Here is a 16,053-nt window from a genome sequence, read left to right as displayed (position 1 = left end):
TAATTTGTTCTAGAAAACGGAATGTCAGTAACGTCTTTACTAGGATTCCAAAAATACCGACATTTATACTATCCAAAAATTCCCACTACCAATAGTGCCGATATTTACCGGTATTTATTTATTTAATTAAAAATATAATATATTATCTAGCAATAAAATATTAAATTATTCACTGTCGGTTAATCATGAATTATTTTAATGAATCACTTCAATCAATTTTTAATTGATTGCTTTATTAATTACAAAATGTCCTTCTAAACCGCGTGAATTATCGATCAGCGAGTGTCATAAAAAAGTAAATAAAATTTTGCGTGCTATTTTCTTTGAAGAGTTTTTGCGTGGAAGGCATATTACACATATATTCAAATAATTTTCAAGCGAAAAAAATAGTCTACCGAAAGAGTTGGAAGGCGGCGAAGCTTCTCAGTGTTAACCGTCAGTTATAAATCAATATATGTATGAATGTTTGTACATACATATGTATTCGGAAATAGTCCCAGATATAAGTACAATATTTTCGGCATAGTTTATCTTTGATTTTCAATTTATGATACACTCTGGCAATTTATGATGCCGAGTTTCGACTTATTCATCGACTAATCCACACAAACTAGTTGATGCAACGTTTTCTTCGAAATTAAAAACAATTCAACTAACATTAAATTGAAATTGTCTTATTTCCCCATTACCGGTAGTCTATTTTTTTTACTACGAAGTATGAATTTTGACTAAATATTGGCAAAATTCGTTTCGGTAGTACCGGTGTTGGTATCCATTGTCTTCTGAGTTTCTGTATTGACAATTTTAAGATATTTATTCAGATTATGTGCTAAATTTCCAAGGTTTTTTTATAAAGTTTTTTTACAAATTGCTCCATTTTGTACTCTACAATTTCACGAAACGTTTGCAAACACATGTATGAAAATGCTTACATAGTATATTGCATTTTGATTTGTGTGATTTTCCAATCATGTACTCCACCGTGCAATTTCATTTCCATGTGCCATCTATCGGTCGCGTTTCAAACTAACAAACTTGTATTAAACCTTTGACGCGTTAATAATATTTTCGCCTCTCTATTTTATGCATATTTTCGTGGAGATGAAAATTTTACTATTATGCTAAATTTTGCCTTCGACGAATGTTCAACATGTTCTCCCCCTTGCTGATTCGTATTACATACATTTAAGCAATTTACTATTTAGTTTCGAATGCTATTAAAAGTTATAAAATTCGAAAAGTTTCATATGCGTAGGTGTATAATATTACTAGGAAATATAATTCGTATAAGCATATTTGGTTTCTAATGAAATATCATATAGGCACAGAATAGTTATGATAAATTTTCCAACTTTGTATGAAATTTCAAAACACAGGTTTTCTTATCATTTTATGTAATAGTATTTATTTACTTTTTTCGTATCAGTTTCCCTCAGAACAATTTCAAGTTCTCGGACAGTTTCATAGATTCGTGTTATTTACGCTACTTTGACTTATAACATCAATTTTAAGATGACATAATGGCAAATGAACTACGTAGATTTTGGCACAATCATTTATGGCGAAATTTCATCCGTTTTTTTTTTTCAAATCTATTGCTCTATTATAAAAACATATACCTATATAATACAAGCTAGCCGTCTCTTGCTGTTTTTCTATAAGTTGTTTAGACGATTTCTTCTCACGACATCGATATACCAACGGAGGAAACATTTTCCCAATGAACCTTCTCTAGGCTTGGGTAAATAATAAAAATGTTTCACTGAGTCAAGGTCTATTTAAGAAAGCATTAACCGCGTTGTTTTTTTTTTTGATTTTTAAATGCTTTTTATTATTACGAAATTATGTTCACAATACATCTTATATCTATTTTAATAGCTACTGATCATTTTCTATTTTACAATTTTAATTTAATTTGGTTAGTAATTACAGTATTATATTATTCTAATGTTAATCTAAAGCATAATAGGAAAAAGAGCTCAAAAACCTATTTACAATCCTTATAAATGTTCATAATACATCTAATACATAATATTAATTAAAGACTATCTAAAGTCGATGACCTAAAGCAGATTGTGTTTAGGTAATCTGTGTTTATACCTGAAGGGTATAGACATTTTGTTGTAATCACCGAGACTCTTCACAAGTGTGTTAGTATGGTTATTAGTGATTCTTTCATAGAATCTACTGGTTAGTTTGTTAGTAATGTCTGTAACAAACGGAATATTATATATAGCATGCAGTTTTTTCAGGTTAGTATATATGGGTGTATTATAAATTATTTTAAGGGATTTATTTTGTATTACTTGGAGCTTGGAAAGGTTAGTATTCGAGGCGTTATTCCATACAGGTGAAGCATAGGTTAATAATTGTAATATGAGCGCGCGATATAATTTTATTTTATTTAGCGTTGATAAAGAACTATGGCGATTAAATATTGGATATATTGAGGATATACCCCGCATCGCCTTGCATTTCGCTGCCTCAATGTGAGGTGCCCATCTCATTCTTTTATCAAACGTTACTCCTAAATATTTTATTACTGACTGCCATTTCAGACTTTCTCCAGAGGGGATTTTCAGATCTGAACTTGGCTTATGTTTTCTAACACTAAAGAATATGGCGTCTGTTTTGGTTTGATTAATTTGAATTTTCCACTTAGTGAAGTGTTTTATAAGTCATTGTTTTAATTGCAAATTCAAGATTTTTAAGAATAGTGTCTGGTTTTTTGCTACTTGTGAAGCAAGCTGTATCATCTGCATATAGGGCTATGTGACAGTTTTTTGGAATAGGTATGTCATTTATATATATGGAGAACAAGAGTGGGCCAAGCAAGCTCCCCTGCGGAACGCCAGCTGCGATTATTTTTGGAGACGATAATTCATTATTTACGCTAACCACTAGCTTTCTACGAGTTAAGTACGATTTGATGATGAGAATTAGGTAGTTTGGTATTTTGTTAATAAGGAGCTTATGAATGAGTCCATCGTGCCAAACCGTGTCGAAGGCCTTTTCTATGTCGAGACATACCATTCCGGTACTTCTCTTCATATTAAAGTTCTTCGTCACGTGTTCAGTTAGTCTTGTTAGTTGTTGGGTCGTGGAATGTCCAGTGCGAAATCCAAATTGTTCATTTATTAATTTCTTATTTACGACTTTAAGTAAACGTGTGTAGATTATTTTTTCCAGAATTTTTGAAAGCGTGCAAAGTAAGCTAATGGGTCGATAATTGGCCGGGTTTTTTGAGCTTTTATCGGGCTTAAGTATGGGAATTACGTTGGCTGTATTTACGTTCCAGTATTCTGGGAAATACCCGGTGAGTAAACATGCGTTGAATATTTTAGATAGTGAGACTAAAGCTTTAAATGGAAGTTGTTTGATTGTGATGTTATCTATTGAATCTCGCCCAGGTGCCTTTTTATTTTTTAAATTACGTATTATATTTTGGATTTCACACGGATGCACCAATTGTAATTTTTGGATTTGGATTTCACACGGATGCACCAATGCAACCGCGTTGTGGATTTCAATCAGAGTATTAAAAAGAGAATATTAATTTAAAAAAATGTTCTATGGAAAAAAATTTTTCATAATAAAAAGGAACTCATAGAAAGCGTATTTAAAGTTGGTAAAATTAAAACATTTACATATGTGTGTATTTGTGAAGAGTCTCGTCTCCGTACGAGTGGGTACGTGATTTTCTTCCTCTTCTCTTCCCCTTGAATGTTTGAGCTCTGTCTGAAAAGTAGGTCGAATCCAATATGGAATCTGTTTCACACATCATCACAGCTTATTCATCTCGGCAAATAAACCGGAGATATTCTTCTGGAATTTTTAATAGCTCACTAATGAGTTTAATTTGACTTGAAATGTTTCCACGTCGTCGAGTACACAGAATTTGAAAGTTCTAGTCCCTCCATTTACATATGTATATATATATATATATATATATATATGTATATCTATTCGGTAATTTCTCGATTGTATTATTCGCATGTACTCATAATTAACTTTACTGGATTAATGTAAATCGACTGATGAAATAGACGTGAAAAAATACGCGTTAACACGTCATTGCTCCAACAACCGGTTGGTTTAATTTTATAATTGTTGATCACTGAAAAAAATATACTTACATCTAGTACGATATTCGAGACGTTCGCCAGTCGTGTAATATCAAGTGTCTTCTAAAAAAACTCAAATATTGGTACTTATGTACTTACAAAACAAAACTGTGACAATATGGAGATTCTTGTGAAGTTAATTACTTACGTAGTAATTTTTTTACTGTTCTTTTTTATATTCTAGAATGGTCGATTGCCCCTGTTCCACGTCCATTGTATGCTAGACCGCCTCCTAGCTCGTTGCACTTGACTTATTCAGTGCAAGAACATTGCATCCTACTTTTACCCATCCCACTTCCATGTGTATATCTCCTGTAGCTTCAAGTAGTACCACTTAGTTTGTGGGGAAAATAATTTCTGTAATGTATAAACAGATAGCTATCAGTATAATTTGAAAATTGTACTGAATTAAGTAATTGAATCATTGCACCATTTTATTCTTGCGTAGTGTGTGCTCGCGAATCGTATTCGTGACTGAAAACATTGACTTTTATTTTTGTATAATGTTTTACTCGGATTATTCATTCAGCCAGATTTTGGATACAATTCTGTATACGTACTATCAAAAGCAACACTGTCTAATAGGTGCGTTTTGAAAAGCGCTTTTCATTAACTAATCAAATGGCAAGAATTGGAGGCAAATCTAAAGTTTATTTTAAATGTACTGTACAATTTACATAAATGATTCAAATATTTGGACAATAGTAACTTTATTGATCAATTTTATATACATATTAAAAAGCGAACATAATATTTGGTAATGATAGACATTAGTGGTAACAAAATATACATAATATATGTGAATACATGTATTATTGACTTTTTTAATGCTTTTATATTTTACACAAAAGATTTTGGTATTAGTGATATGGATACAAATTTGATTTTAGTAAATTATTATTTTTTGTAATGGCCTATCTATCCCTCAAATGTCTCTTTGTACCATTAAAAAAATAGTTTTGATTGAATTTTATATGAAAATAAAATGATACAAAATGCGTCATCTAGAATTTTTTTTCAAAGGATATTAAAAAAAGTTTCAACTTAACATTTTGTTATATGTATGTATAATAAATTTAAAATCATAAAATATATTGATAAATTCTATAAATGGCATAATCTGTGTTATTTTAACGTGACATTTTAGTGTTTTTGTATAATGAAATAAATTGATAATTTTGGTAAAATGTAGCGCTGTGAAATCGCTTAATTTACCGTCTCCGACTCGGACTTAGACCTTCGAATCCAACAATTTTAGTGAGATCGACTTTTCTTGCCAACGTGTATTGTTCGTAATAGAAATTATAGCTATTTTGAAAATACCACTATAAATAAATAAATCGCTAAGATTGGTATGTAACCCAATTTATTGAATTATTAGTGATGAAATAGGTGTATATAAAAAGTAAATTCATTCATAGTGTTTGTGTATGAATTTCTTACAATCAATTCGATAAAAAACGTATGAGACTGAGGAAACAATTGGTTTTGGCACGACACATTAACTTGCAGTACAATTAAATTATTAAATTTCAATTGGATTTACTTTAAATTGGAGACTCTAGATTTCACATAACGTAATACTATTGATATATTGAAGAAAATAATAATGAATCGGCTGAAACACGACTGCGCGACTTCGACTCCACAGCGCTGGTAAAATGGTATAATTTGCATGATTCAAATTAAACGCAAAATATTACTATACGTCTCCCGCCAAATTGGATTTTATTGGGTTATTGGGTTATGAGTTATTGGGTTAACTATGTAGTATGTATTATAGATACATATGTATACATATGTACATGGCATTTGCAAAACGAACAATGAAGGCCCAGACACAATTGTACGGCATGGCATGCCTAGATAGACCCCAGCTGTGATGGGTGTATCCTCATGTCATTATTAATTCGTACGATCTTATTATATTGATAAGTTTTTCCTACATTTATTCTAATATGGGAATCGCCGTTATCGTCCTAATCGCATTTTCTTCAAAACGGTGAAAAGAAGACTTTTTGTCATGACCCACGTGTGCATATCGGAAAATTTCATAGGTGGGATAATTAATTTTCCTTATCTCGACGGTCGTTTTTTCTTTTCATTCCAACTTATGATTCATAGAAAAATTCGTCGTACGCTCGTTTTGTTTGTCGATTGCGATAAAGGATTTTCGGGAAAAAGTCGACAACACTCTTCTTGAAATTCGTTGAAATCAGTGCGATCGCCCATACGTACATATATATATATATATATATATATATATATATATATATATATATATATATATATATATATATATATATATATATATATATATATATATATATATATATATATATATATATATATATATATATATATATATATTATATGTACACATATAATATGTATGTACATATATTTATTATTATGCGCTTCGACGCCGTTAAATCGCCGACCATAATAATTGTTTCTAATTGAGCATGTAATGCTAATAAACCGCAAACGACATCAATGCGGTTCACTTATCGACGTTCCTATTCGTATGTATACTATACATATATTACGCCTACTCACTTGTACGAAAATATCTGCCATTTATTTATCCTGAATTATTTGTTAAATGTATTTCCTTTAACAATGATGGATATATTGAAGTTTTAATAAATAATATCTCAATATGTATATATATATATATATATATATGTATATATATATATATATATATATATATATATATATATATATATATATATATATATATATATATATATATATACATATATACATTTTTTAGCCATCAGCATGGCTCGGTATTTGAGCTTTTGCCTAGCACCGAGAAACGCCGGGTTCGATACCGTGAGTTGACCTCGATTGAAAAAAATTTATTCCGAGTATATCTGTAATGCTGCCGGTCAGACTTGAATATTTGTGCTCCTGGTCGATCGTTTCCTATCAGAGTTTGCCAATTTTTATGATTTCATTGTTGAAACGGTTCCTCGATTAAATTGGATAAAAACTTTCTACCTACTAAGTCACCACTATTTGAGTATGATTAATGTACAATAACATTTATGTACACGTTAAAATTCATAAATGTCTGATTAATTTAGAGTTTTCAGTGTCTTGTAATTCAGCGACTTATGTAATAAAAATGCTGCATTGTTTGTAATTGGCCAGGAAGGCGCATTGGGGTTTACTTGATAAGCTTTCCTGGTATATATGTATAATAAAATAATAAAAAAATTGCATACGCATAAAGTTTCTATGTATGTATGTAACTTGTTTTTATGTTACTTATAAAATGTGAAATTTAGTTTGTATGAAAAATACATTTGTATTAATCGTGTGGGGTCGGATCGTTTTTGTATTAATGTTCGAATCCAAATTGCATTTAAAGTTTTTGATATTCGATAAATCGAAATTGAATCGCAGCGTTCGAGACACACACGTCGAATCTGTTCTGTTTTTATTAACAAAATTACAAAAATACATATTTGAGATGCGCGCCGCGTTTATAACATCAAATCGTTGGCACGAAATCAAAGTGCGGCTTATGCTAATTGTTCTAATGAAACTTTGTCCGCAACAGCTCTTCAACAAGCATCTGACCGCTAACGATAAGACTGAATCAAGTGATTTTAATGTGATGCAATAATTTCGTCATTTTCCATCAACTTTTTACAGTGGTAAATATCATGCAAAAGTTGCATTTAATGAAAGATTCATTTACTCACCTGCAACGTTTATTTAAATTGCTACTTCATTGAATTACTTTGTCATCAACGCGGTTCTATTAAATTGCAACGCTAAAAATCCAGTCCAGGATTCGCGTGGTTAAAACTTTTTAAATGAGTGACTTTTCAATCTCGCATTTGAATGATCACCTTTTCGCGCTTAATTAATACAAAATCCATATGCTAAATCCAAAGGTGCGTCATTCGATCATTATCAATCACCGTTCATGCATCGAAAATGTTTGGCTTAATGAAGACTGATTTTTTTTTCAATATACATACATGCATAACAATGACCAACATATACATAATTGTGTGCATTTACTGGTTGGATCCTTTATGCTGAACTATGTATGCACGTCTAAAGTTTAACGTTGCATTTCCTGCGCCATGCTTTATTTAGTTCACACATACATATATCAAAACGGTCCTATTTCGAACTGGGCTTTAGGGGGAGTTCATTACGGGAGGTTCGCCTTTCAACATACAAATTAGAGCTTAGATCACTACGTTCTGTTGGCATAGCATATTGCATGGGAAACTGGTGAAGCATTAAACGAGTAAACTTCGTTGTTAACTTGGTCTTAGTCCTTGATTTTTCATTGCATTACAATTTTTAAAATTAATTATCTAGCGAATTTTAAAAGTTGAAAGGATTGGTTTTCTATCTCAATATATATTTTTTATATTGAGTATATATATATTTTTTATCTAAACGTAGTATTTCGAGTGGTAAATGATTTTGAAATGAGTAAAATAATGCTGTTGATGCAAGAGAACATCTCATAACTAGTCACCGGACCCAGAAGGTGCCGCGTATTATATACAAGAGAGCAAAAAGCATGGTTTTTGTAAGAAATTGACAGCAATAAACTATTTTCTGTGCGAAAAGCATCCATTGAACGCCGATTTTCGCTCATAACATGATTTGAAATCATTCATCGCTCGAATTAGTACGCTTTGATGTTAAAAAATATATTGAGATATTATTTATTTAAAACTGGCCCAATTAATGTACAAAAATGTTTCAAAAAAAAAAAATAAAATAAAAAAAAAAAAAAAAAATATATATATATATATATATATATATATATATACATATATATGTCACAGTGAAATTATATTGCAAGTGAAAGTATATTTTCACTTATGTTTCAGTGAAATCACAACCAGTTACATTTTCAAGGTTAGTTTTATTCATTTAAGATTAGATTGTTATGGTTGGTATTATTTAAGGGTTAGGATAGATTGGGTTAAGTAAGGGTTGAGCCTATTCATTTAAGATTGGGTTGTTAGGGTTAAATTTATAGAGTTAAACGTTGTAAATTCATTGTTTGATACATTTTCAATGCTTGAATTGGTAAAAATATATTTTCACTTGAAATATGCTTTCACTGTAACATATACATACATATATAGGTATATATTTTAAACTTGAAATTCGCCTTATCCATCCATCGCCTTAAGTATTTTAAATCAATAATAAACTACAATCAACAGAAAAATATTTGATTCCAATACTCACTTTTACATAGCAATATTAGATTTTGAGTTAAAGACTGCAAATATATTAATGCTAAAAACGCCTAGATATATGTATCTCAAACGGGAGGAAATCAACAAAAATCATGGCTATATTCGAATTCAGGTCAAATTTAGTCAAAACTGCTCTCTCCTCTGGTACATAAGTTATACACGTGATTTTTACAAACCTCTTTTATTTGTTGCTCAGTATAATCGATGTCGCCAATTAACATCAAATTTAAAAGAAATCAAAGATTTGTAAAATCTTTATCATAATGTAGTCCATTCGTGGTCCAAAAGCTTCTTGTTAAAAAACCACAGCTACATATGTATATTATATGTAGTGTACGTAAAAATCCTCGCGTAGTTTAGATCCATTAGGCAAAATGCGTCCATCTATTATAACAGTCAGCAATGAGGATGAGCAATGAAGACCGGCTAAAGGACGAAAACTTAAAATGATAAGTTAGACAGACATGCCAAATTAGGCAAACGTGAGGATGAGCATAATACATAGGGTACACACGAGCATAATACGAAACGAGTTTTCGTTCGTTCTACATTAAAATGATTTTTAACGTGGAATAAATTCTTTTTTACGGTGAAATTCAATATGGCGCATTCGATATAAGACTGTTAACCGCAGTATATTCTGCTGGTTAAGTATTTGATTACCAGATGAAGCGTCGTTGATTTAACTCGCGGCCGAAACCGAAAAGTTTATTCGATTTTCTCGCTAAGTATGTTTATCGCAAAATCTGAATGATTTTAAAATACACGACGATCGCTCGTCAATATCCAGCGAAAGTTTCGGCAAACATTTTAATATTAGTATTTTATTAAGATTTTAATTTGGCACAAAAAATATTAAGACAAATATATAATTGTATAGAGTAAGCTTTAAAATATTTGTACATAAATATATAAATACATATTCAAGGGATTCGACATTCTGGTCAACATATTATGCTTTATATGTCGTCTGGGCGGACGCTGGATAATAAACGTTTATTAGAGATCCTTCCGAGATTATTCTATGCAGCACTCTTGACTTATCGGTTAATCCGAGCACCTATGTACATATATATATATATATATATATATATATATATATATATATATATATATATATATATATATATATATATATATCTAGATCCAGGGTCGGCGGTTTATATTTTTCTTGTGTGTGTAATAAATGTTTACCCCCCCCCCCCTTTCCTAACAAAGCTTTTTTTCTTGAAAATATTAATCACCAACATAGTTTTTAGCTTCTTGGTACTGTAGAACATATTATTAGAAATATTTAATAGAATAGGAATTATCCTTAAATTTCGAAGGCGTAATTTTTGGGAATTCAATGTAGGATATTATATAAATATCCGTTTTCTTGAATTTCAATTATATACATAGGTAAATACATACATTTCCTTATTTTCCTTATTATTTTATAGATAACCCGAAAGTTCATTTTACCAAATTAAATCGTTCATCCATGTTTTTCGAGCACATTATGTCTTAATTTGACTCGCTAAAATTAGTAATTTTGCGTAACTGCAACTTATATGGAATTAAATATGTTCAACCAATTAAATGGTGAAATGACTTACATTTTTAATGTGAAAATTTATGCGATATTTTTTATGCCTTTATGCGACTTTTCCTTTGCCTGTGTATGTAATTTTCCATTCCCCTGCATAGATATTGTGTAAAGAACTTATATTTATTTATTTTATAAATATTTCAAAGAAGATTTATTCCGGTCAAGGATATCTTTTTAATATCGTAAATTGTAGCAGAAGCAATAAAAAGCTTTGCAGTTTGATAAACTCTGCGAAATACGAAAATGAATACATAAAAATAGTACTATATGTACATATTTACGATGTCACTTGTTCATTATTCCAACTAAATTATGCATCAGAAAACTATGAGCGACACAAATCCGATAATTTATTTATTACTTTTTGTTTGTAATAGCAATAGATGAAGTTTTGTGATCATGCGAAAATTTGAGCTCGAGATTTTGACTGATTCGAACTCGGAATCGATCACTGATCACGTTTTCATGATCTATAAAAAATGTGTGTGTGTATGTTAGTGTGTATTTTGAGGATTTTTTGAACTCCATTAGTCCTATCTAACTGAAACTATGCAAGTATCAGCTACTGAAATGCTTATCGATACAACTTAATTTTTATTTCAAAGTTGACCGGAAATGGTACCTCTCCTTAGGTGTCCTCCTTTAAATTTTTGTATTCAATTATCTCCCAAACCGCTTAATTATTTTTATCTTCTTGATATTTAATGTGTATAAGAATATATACTACTTTAGTGATTTTAAGTAATAAAAAAATTTGAACAAAATCTGACAACCGGAAATAGAACTTTTGTCTTGTGTAAATTTCCCTACATTTGCGCTTAATTTGTATCGAAAATGCTCTCATAGCCGAAATATGTATGTATGTATGTGAACGTGATGTATGTATGTTTAATTATCGAATTTTGTTTTTATCCTTATACTCCTCAAATATATATATATATATATATATATATATATATATATATATATATATATATATATATATATATCGTGGGTTGGTTACATCCGTCTTTTTTTTTGTTATGTACGGAAATGTGTATGTAAATTTGTACTAAATAATATTACTCATTATCAGTTTTGTTTTATCATATCTATGAATGACAAATATGCTCTAAATATTTGCTGATAATATACGCATGAGTTGTGAATCAATAAAAATACTCTTATGTGGTTTGTAATTTAAAGATTAATTTATTTTTTTAATTTAATGTTAAATTTTTTTTTTTAAATAAGTTTTTAGAGTTTAAAAAGAGATATGTTATAAAAAATAATTAAGAAACCGTAAAAATGGTTTTAATTTAATATATTTTTAAAAAATATACACGTTCATTACCGGGGGAAACCTCAGTTTGTCAAGTGGCTGACTACAATTTTTTTAATGGATCCTTTCATCAAATACATATTGAAAAATAAATTATTCGTAACAAACATACCAAATATTTACAATGTATTTTCAGCGTTTGGTCCATTTTTTTTTTAAATGGCAGATCGTTAAAGCATCCTTAGAGCGCAAACTCCACATGACAACTATTCAGGTTTTAATATCAGCGTTTTAAATATTGCAAGAAATCAAACATCATTTATCGGAATTCACTTCAGTTAATTGTATAGCTTTTACCTTCTCGTTTGTACGAGTGATTTTTATACATAATTTGAAATTAAAAACTTGCTACTTTAGTATATTGTATTGGTAATAAACATGGAACATTGTTCTGAAATGTCAGCAATGTGTTTAAAATCGGAATAAAATTGCATTACTCGATTTGGCGAAATTATCCAATTTGTGATCTAAGGACGCAATTAGAGTCAATATTTAACTTATATTTTCTTTGCGTAAAAGTGAAATCATATCTGAATTCATTTTTATTAATACTACGAGTAGAAATATAATTTGATTCGCTATTAACAAGTTGCTTAGGACAAGTTGCTTTCCAATTACTATTTTCTTACAAGGCAAGAGAGCAAAAAAGTGACAATAGTGAACCATTTTTTGTGGGCAAAAACAACTTGTTCGCCGATCTCTTGTTATTAATATCTATATAAGTGACCCGACAAAGTCGCGCACAACATTGCCGCGCCGGCAAACACGCGCATAATAATGTAGCGCCGACAATGCAGTGCATAACAAAACTTAATAAAACAGCGACTATTTTTGGGAGATAAGAGAAAAAAGGTCTATGTGAAAATTAAATGAGTAGTACTGGTATGGAAGATTCTTTATCTTTATCTTATGAAAAAATGCAACTATTTTAAGAATTCAAAATATTGAATAAAACATCTGACTTACTAGACTAAAACTACAACCGTCATAAAGCTTTATAACGGTCTCACGAAAGTTGATTTTTTTTCTTTTGTCTGCATTCACTTTATATTCCGTTTTAGTTCGGCATTTTTTGATACCTTTGAAAAAAAAAATATTTTCAACCATTTTTCTTCCACAAAACAATTATTATTTTATAATTTTGTAAAAGGTATGAAGCCCTCAATGCAAACAACTTTTTTTTTAATTATTCCGCCTACGTGACTGATGTCTAAATTAGTATATTTTAATTTTTTATCATTTTTACGGTTTCTTAATTATTTTTTATAACATATCTCTTTTTAAACTCTAAAAACTTATTTAAAAAAAAAAATTTAACATTAAATTAAAAAATAAATTAATCTTTAAATCACAAACCACATAAGAGTATTTTTATTGATTCACAACTCATGCGTATATTATCAACAAATATTTAGAGCATATTTGTGTATATATAATTGAATGTCTTTGTTTGTCTGTCCGTCTCGTATAGGCTCCTAAAACACTCAACCGATTACGATGGAACTTTCAGGATTTGTTGTATGCATGTCCGGGAAGCTTACTGTGAAAAAAAAACCTCTTAATAATAATATTCGTAATTATGATTTCACCGACGCTAAAGTTTGAAGCACCATTTTGTAGTCAAGGAAATGTGTTCGATGGTAATCACGTTACCAGTTGGTTTATGACGACACGGCGTTGAAGAGACGTTAGTTGAGCTCCAACCATCACTTGAACCGGGAACGGGAATTGCATGCCTTATTCTGGAAATGCAACACATGCCGGGAACAGCTAGTTTGATATAAAATATAATATGTAGGAATTTACTTTTGTCCTGCCCAGCGATGTCGGAGCATCATTGTCGTGCGCGGATTTGTCGTTGTGTCCTACAGTTAGCCATAGTGTCGATTTAAGGTGACCCGTCATTACATTTACAGAACAAAGACAAAAATCCCGTAATTTTTGAAAAACTTTTTTTACAAGCTTTTTCAAACATTACACCAGTCACATTCCGGAATCGATATAATTTTGACACACGCTTTTAAAATAACGCTAATTAGAACTACTGACTTGTCGATTTTCCGGTAATTTTCCAGGCTGATTCCCGGATATTATTTACCTGTGCTATCGGCCAGACCCTTGCGTACTCCACTGGTGTTTCCCAAAGCTTTTCCTGTCCGGTTATCAAAACGCTTACGCGTTCGTTATTTGTCTCAGTCACAGTCGCACCTCGCGACCGGTACAACGCGCTAACGGATCTCTGAGCGCACATCACGTGCTCAGCTCGCGTCGACCGAAATAAAAATATTCGTGTCTTATTAAAAGTATTCTGTAGTGCAACGCGCGTGTGTCCCCCCCCCCTACAGTTTGCGTGTGTGTGTGTTTATTTATTTATTTATTTTTATTTTTTTCACGTCTATATAAATATATGCATATATGTATGTATATAAAAATATCCACGTTGAATTCGGGAGTGTTGCCAACGATGCTTGTTACGAGATTTTTCAATGAATATCAACTGTGTTGTTTTCGCTGTTATGATCCCACTCTCGTTTAATGTGAAATAGAATAATTCGTGTCGGGAATTATTCAAAAATTCAATCCCTTTGAATTGACAGTCGAATGCCGCCGTTTGAAACACTTTTGAAATTGTTCATTTTGACGATTTTCGGTCAATTCTTAGAGCAATGGCGTGTCACATATAGTGCATTTTTTTAATAAATTTTTCAAATTCCAGTTGCCTTTCTCTGTTGATTCAACAGGTGTCAAAGGCTCGCTCTTTCGTGTATACAAATTTAGTTACAATATGTGAAAAATATGGGAAATTTTTATACAACATGGTGGATCATTTAATCATTGATACATATGTAGAATAATACACTAGGAATTCTTATCAATTGCGCAATTTTCGTCGATTTTATCTATTGGGTACTAAAATTCCGGAATGATTCACATACATAGATACGGATTTACACTTTTTATTCAATTCTAATCGTTCAGAGATTTTCAACCCTGCTGGTTTCGAATCATGTTGCTCGAAAATATCGATTCATAATTTGACCGGTTTTTTGTCCGTTGCAATCTTGCACAATTTCAATACTGGTACAATTATATAACAATGTACCAACGAAACAAATCATTCGAACAAATGTTTTGAGGTGGCCTAAAAAAAACACACCGACAATATCATCTTATCTTATCTTGATGTAATACTTTTTTTTGCGTTATTTTATTTTCATTATCGAAATAAAGCGTATTATCTATAAACGACTGCACTGAACTGATTCCTTTCGTTTTTGTGGCGGTCCATAAAAACAAATAAAATGCAAAACGACATGTGTTTGTGGAAAAGCGACGTATTGCATTCCTCGACGGTGCGTAGACGTGAAATTTAAAAAGTTTGTACGTCACTGGACGTCCCTGGCTGATAGATAAGCGGTGGATTTGCGGAATGAAACCGGGTCTCAAACATATGCGATTGTTATTATGTTTACGATTGATCTTTCCAGCCCTAAGGAGTCGAAATCGGAGTCAAAGTCGCAGGCGTTCGAATGATGCCCCAGCGTTCTATAATAAATTGAACATGAATATTGCGTTAAATAGATCACAGTGGTGGGAAATATCCTTTGATATTTCAAAAGCACACACTCGGTCTGTTTGAACTATTAATTTTGCAAACACTACCGATGTGTGTTAGTTGTAAAAGTTTTATGTGAAGATTTCGAAATGTGTCATGTGCATTGAAGATGAATACTTTTGATGGTTTGGATTTACTATTGTAAT

At 30.9% G+C, this 16,053-nt stretch overlaps 1 protein-coding gene and 1 long non-coding RNA gene across 2 annotated transcripts in view; one reads left to right on the top strand and one right to left on the bottom strand.

Annotated features, from left to right (window-relative positions):
• The window catches only part of trio (trio Rho guanine nucleotide exchange factor), a 246,535-nt gene that overhangs the window by 187,973 nt on the left and 42,509 nt on the right, over positions 1-16,053 (top strand). The gene's annotated exons all lie outside the window — the stretch shown is intronic.
• LOC143922081 (uncharacterized) lies at positions 1,813-14,570 on the bottom strand. The gene is made up of 4 exons (XR_013261545.1): positions 14,390-14,570; positions 4,273-4,481; positions 4,137-4,187; positions 1,813-3,825 (listed from the first exon to the last, which is right to left on the bottom strand). It is a non-coding gene; the product is annotated as an uncharacterized LOC143922081 (long non-coding RNA).

The sequence above is a fragment of the Arctopsyche grandis genome, chromosome 2 (assembly GCF_051622035.1).
Source record: "Arctopsyche grandis isolate Sample6627 chromosome 2, ASM5162203v2, whole genome shotgun sequence".
Taxonomy (NCBI): Eukaryota; Metazoa; Arthropoda; class Insecta; order Trichoptera; family Hydropsychidae; genus Arctopsyche; species Arctopsyche grandis.
Note: the sequence above shows the minus strand (reverse complement) of the source record. Positions and strands in the feature narration are given on the sequence as shown.